The sequence below is a fragment of the Pan paniscus genome, chromosome 1 (genome assembly GCF_029289425.2).
Source record: "Pan paniscus chromosome 1, NHGRI_mPanPan1-v2.0_pri, whole genome shotgun sequence".
Lineage (NCBI taxonomy): Eukaryota > Metazoa > Chordata > Mammalia > Primates > Hominidae > Pan > Pan paniscus.
Window position 1 is genome coordinate 164,666,628 of NC_073249.2, and position 6,000 is coordinate 164,672,627.

Sequence of the window (6,000 nt, forward strand, 5' to 3'; positions counted from 1 at the left end):
TCCCAAGTAGCTTGGACTACAGGCATGCACCACCATGCCCAGCTAATTTTTGTATTTTTGGTACAGTTGGGGTTTCACCATGTTGGCCAGGGTGGTCTCAAACTCCTGACCCCAGGTGATCCACGCACCTCGGCCTCCCAAAGTGCTGGAGTTACAGGCGTGAGTCAACATGCCTGGCCTTTTTAAAAAATATTCATGAAGTATTGTAAAATTCTGTCCATTAGTAACTAATATTTGAGAACATTTACAATATTAATGGAATTTAAAGATAAGTTAGATGTATGTTTTATTTTACATTTCAATACATCTTAATAGGAGATAATAAAAATAATTACGGTCACAATTATAATGGCAAAAACATATAAATGTTTGGTGTTAGAATATCTATATACAATTCAGTTTTTGGTATAAAGTTCTTGGTTGCCAAAAAGAACATTAGGTTTACTTCATTAACAGGAATATGTGTTAATGCTGGTATGGCTTCTTGGTATTTTTTTCGTTTGTTTTGTTTTGTTTTGTTTGAGACGGAGTCTCGCTGTGTCGCCCAGGCTGGAGTGCAGTGGCGGGATCTCGGCTCACTGCAAGCTCCGCCTCCCGGGTTCACGCCATTCTCCTGCCTCAGCCTCCCCAGTGGCTGGGACTACAGGCGCCCACTACCACGCCCGGCTAATTTTTTGTATTTTTAGTAGAGACGGGGTTTCACCATGTTAGCCAGGATGGTCCCAATCTCTTGACCTCGTGATCCGCCCGCCTCGGCCTCCCAAAGTGCTGAGATTACAGGCCTGAGCCACCGCGCCCGGCCCTTGGTATTTTTTTCGCTGTTAATTTTTGGAATAGTTGCGTGTGATTTTACGAATGGAGTTGAGTGGAGAGAGAGATACTCATTACTTTAGTGCCAAAAAAGAGTACATAACTGGTTACTATAGTATTAAGGAGGTAGACAGGTAATGCAACTGCCCAGTATTTTTGAAGCCAGTAATTTAAGCATGAAGAATTTAGCCAAGAATCAGGAGCCAAAGTCCATAGTAGACAAGGCATGAAGCCAAATTGGGAGTTTAAGAAAAGAACAGAGCCATACATTGCTCTTTCTGGCAGAGTTAATGGTGAATTCTCCATGACTATCCTACGGCTTTAGACAATCTCAGCGCTGGGTCCTCTGTGCTAGTGATCAGGGAGCTGCAGGAGGGGGAGACAAGAAAAAATGAGGGAGGCCGGGCGCGGTGGCTCACGACTGTAATCCCAGCACTTTGGGAGGCCGAGGCAGGCGGATCACGAGGTCAGGAGATCGACCCATCCTGGCTAACACGGTGAAACCCCGTCTCTACTAAAAATACAAAAATTAGCTGGGCGTGGTGGCAGGCGCCTGTAGTCCCAGCTACTTGGGAGGCTGAGGCAGGAGAATGGCGTGAACCCGGGAGGCGGAGCTTACAGTGAGCTGAGATTGCGCCACTGCCCTCCAGCCTGAGTGACAGTGCGAGACCCCGTCTCAAAAAAAAAAAAGAAAAATTGAGGGAAAGGTGAACATGCCATGGTGCCCCAACTCCATCCCAGTCACCCTAAGGCAACCAGTTTTCTGAGCCTCAACTTAAACATATATCTATTTTTAAACCAATCTCCCTAAAAAGGCGACTGAGGTCTGAGAGATTCCCTTTTCTTACCCTTACCTGCCTTTTCCTCAATCTTTCTTTTCCCACTGTGTAAAAAGATGACATTTCTGAACTCATTCTTTTTTTTTTTAACGGAGTTTCACTCTTGTTGCCCAGGCTGGAGTCCAATAGCGTGATCTCGGCTCACTGCAACCTCCGCCCCCAAGGTTCAAGCGATTCTTCTGCCTCAGCCTCCCAAGTTGCTAGGATTATAGGTGCCCACCACCACACCTACGTAATTTTTTGTATTTTTAGTAGAGATTGGGTTTCACCATATTGGCCAGGCTGGCCTCGAACTCCAGACCTCAGGCGAGCCACCTCGGCCTCCCAAAGTGTTGGGATTACAAGCTTGAGCCACCGCACCCGGACTTCTTAACTCATAGGGGTATTTCTGCTGGGAAAAATCTAGTTGAGCGCAGGAGTTTGAGACCATCCTGGGCAACAAAGTGAGACCTTGTCTTTACTAAAAAGTAAAGACCCAATTAGCTGGGTGTGATGGCACACACCTGTAGTCCCAGCTACTTGGGGGGCTGAGGTGGGAGGATCACTTGAATCCAGGAGTTTGAGGTTGTAGCAAGCTGTGATTGTGCTACTGCACTCCAGTCCAGCCTGGGCAATGCGGTGAGACTCTGTTATTAAAAAACAAACAAGGCTGGGCTCAGTGGCTCATGCCTGTAATCCCAGCACTTTGGGAGGCCGAGGCGGGTGGATCACCTGAAGTCAGGAGTTCGAGACCAGCCTGACCAACATGGAGAAACCCTGACTCTACTAAAAATTAGCTGTGTGTGGTGATGGATGCCTGTAATCGCAGCTACTCGGGAGGCTGAGACAGGAGAGTCGCTTGAACCCAGGAAGTGGAGGTGGCGATGAGCTGAGATCGCACCATTGCACTCCAGCCTTGGCAACAAGACCAAAACTCCATCTCACACACACACACACAAAAAACAACAAAAACAAACAAACAAACAACAACAACAACAAAAAACAAGCCAGGTGCAGTGGCTCACTCCTGTAATCCCAGCATTTGGGAGGCCTAGGCAGGCGGATCACTTGAAGTCAGTTCAATACCAGCCTGGCCAACATGGCAAAACCCTGTCTCTGCCAAAAAATACAAAAGTTAGCTGGACATGGTGGCAGGCACCTATAATCCCAGCTACTCGGGAGGCTGAGGCAGGAGAATTACTTGAACCTGGGAGGCGGAGTTGCAGTGAGCTGAGATCTTGCCACCGCACTGCAGCCTGGGTGAGGAGTGAGACTGTGTCTGAAAAACAAACAAAAAAAAACAAGAAAAAAAGAAAAAACAAACAAACAAACGCCCGGGGGTGTGGTGGCTCACATCTGTAATCCCAGCACTTTGGGAGGCCGAAGTGGGCGGATCACCTGAGATCAGAAGTTCGAGACCAGCCTGGCTAACATGGTGAAACACCGTCCCTACTAAAAATAAAAAATTAGCCAGGTGTGGTTGTGCAGGCTGTAATTCAAGGTACTTGGGAGGCTGAGGCAGGAAATCTCTTGAACCTGGGAGGCAGAGGTTGCAGTCAGCCGAGATGGCACCACTGCACTTTTGCTTTTTGTTTTTTAAAGAAAAGTATAGAGAAGCAGGCCCGGCATGGTGGATCATGTCTGTAATCCCAGCACTTTGGGAGGCTAAGGCAGGCAGATCACCTGAGGTCAGGAGTTTGAAACCAGCCTGGCCAACATGGTGAAACCCCGTCTCTACTAAAAATAAAAAAATTAGCCAGGTGTTGTGGCGGGCACCTGTAATTCCAGCTACTCAGGAGGCTGAGGCAGGAGAATCCTTGGAACTCGGGAGGCGGAGGCTGCAGTGAGCTGAGATCGTGCCACTGCGCCCCAGCCTGGGTGACTGAGGGAGACTCCATCTCAAGAAAAAAAAAAAATATAGAGAAGCAAACATAAATCACCTCAAATACTTTGACGTACATTCTTCCAGAATTTTCAGATTTTTTTCTATGTACATATGTGCTTATATAAAATATGAATTGTTTACATCTGTGAACTTTCTTTCTTTGAGGATTTTTTTTTTTTTTTTTTTTTTGGACAGAGTTCTGCCCTGTCGCCCAGGCTGGAGTGCAGTGGCGCAGTATCGGCTCACTGCAACCTCCACCTCCCAGGTTCAAGCAATTCTCCTGCCTTGGCCTCCAGAGTAGCTGGGATTACAGGCGTCCACCATCATGCCCGGCTAATTTTTGTCTTTTTAGTAGAGACGGGGTTTCACTATGTTGGCCAGGCTGGTCTCAAACTCCTGACCTCAGGTGATCTGCTCACCTTGGCCTACCAAAGTGCTGGGATTACAGGTGTGAGCCACCGTGCCTGGCCTCTTTGGGAATTTTAATCAAAGTTGAGTTATATAAAAATTAATTGCCCTCTCCCTCTCCCTGTCCCTGTCCCTCTCCCCACGGTCTCCCTCTCCCTCTCTTTCCACGGTCTCCCTCTGATGCCAAGCCGAAGCTGGACTGTACTACTGCCATCTCCGCTCATGGCAACCTCCCTGCCTGATTCTCCTGCCTCAGCCTGCCAAGTGCCTGTGATTGCAGGCGGGTGCCGCCACGCCTGACTGGTTTTCGTATTTTTTTGGTGGAGACAGGGTTTCGCTGTGTTGGCCGGGCTGGTCTCCAGCTCCTAACCGCGAGTGATCTGCCAGCCTCGGCCTCCCGAGGTGCCCGGATTGCAGACAGAGTCTTGTTCACTCAGTGCTCAATGTTGCCCAGGCTGGAGTGCAGTGGCGTGATCTCGGTTCGCTACAACCTCCACCTCCCAGCCGCCTGCCTTGGCCTCCCAAAGTGCTGAGATTGCAGCCTCTGCCCGGCCGCCACCCTGTCTGGGAAGTGAGGAGCGTCTCTGCCTGGCCGCCCATCGTCTGGGATGTGAGGAGCCCCTCTGCCCGGCTGCCCAGTCTGGGAAGTGAGGAGCACCTCTGCCCGGCCGCCATCCCATCTAGGAAGTGAGGGGCGTCTCTGCCCGGCTGCCCATCGTCTGAGATGTGGGGAGCGTCTCTGCCCCGCCGCCCCGTCTGGGATGTGAGGAGCGCCTCTGCCCGGCCGTGACCCCGTCTGGGAGGTGAGGACCGTCTCTGCCCGGCCGCCCCTTCTGAGAAGTGAGGAGCCCCTCCGCCCGGCAGCCGCCCCATCTGGGAAATGAGGAGTGTCTCCGCCCGGCAGCCGCCCCGTCCGGGAGGTGGGGGGCATCCCCCGCCAGGCCAGCCACCCCGTCCGGGAGGGAGGTGGGGGGCGCCTCCGCCCGGCTGCCCCTTCTGGGAAGTGAGGAGCCCCTCTGCCCGCCCACCACCCCGTCTGGGAGTTGTACCCAACAGCTCATTGAGAACAGGCCATGATGACGATGGCGGTTTTGTCGAATAGAAAAGGGGGAAATGTGGGGAAAAGATAGAGAAATCAGATTGTTGCTGTGTCTGTGTAGAAAGAAGTAGACATGGGAGACTCCATTTTGTTCTGTACTAAGAAAAATTCTTCTGCCTTGGGATGCTGTTGATCTATGACCTTACCCCCAACCCGGTGCTCTCTGAAACATGTGCTGTGTCCACTCAGGGTTAAATGGATTAAGGGCGGTGCAAGATGTGCTTTGTTAAACAGATGCTTGAAGGCAGCATGTTCCTTAAGAGTCATCACCACTCCCTAATCTCAAGTACCCAGGGACACAAACACTGCGGAAGGCCGCAGGGTCCTCTGCCTAGGAAAACCAGAGACCTTTGTTCACTTGTTTGTCTGCTGACCGTCCCTCCACTATTGTCCTATGACCCTGCCAAATCCCCCTTTGCGAGAAACACCCAAGAATGATCAATTAAAAAAAAAAAATGGGGAAGAATTACCTATTATTCAAGCTTTACAGCAATGAAGATGAAATCTCAGGCAAGTTTCTTAACTTGCTTTGTGCCTATTTCCTGTAAAATGAGAAATACTATGGTATCAGCCTCATAGAATTGTTGATTAAATAAAGTCAAACATGCAAAGGTGCTTAAAATTGTGCCTAGGCATAGTAAGCCTTCCATAAATTTTTTTTTAGTTTTTATTTTTTATACAAGGTCTCACTGTGTTACCCAGGCTGAAGTGCAGTGGCACAATCTCAGCTTACTGCAACCTTTGCCTCCCAGGTTGAAGTAATTCTTTTGCCTTAGCCACCCTGAGTAGCTTGGATTACAGGAATGCACCGCCACAGCTGGCGAATTTTTGTATTTTTAGTAGTGATAAGGTTTTGGCATGTTGACCAGGCTTGTGTTGAACTCCTGACCTCAAGCAATCCACCCACCTCTGCTTCCCAGTGTTGGGATTACGGATGTGAGCCACCGTGCCCAGCCCATACATGTTTACTATTAACATTG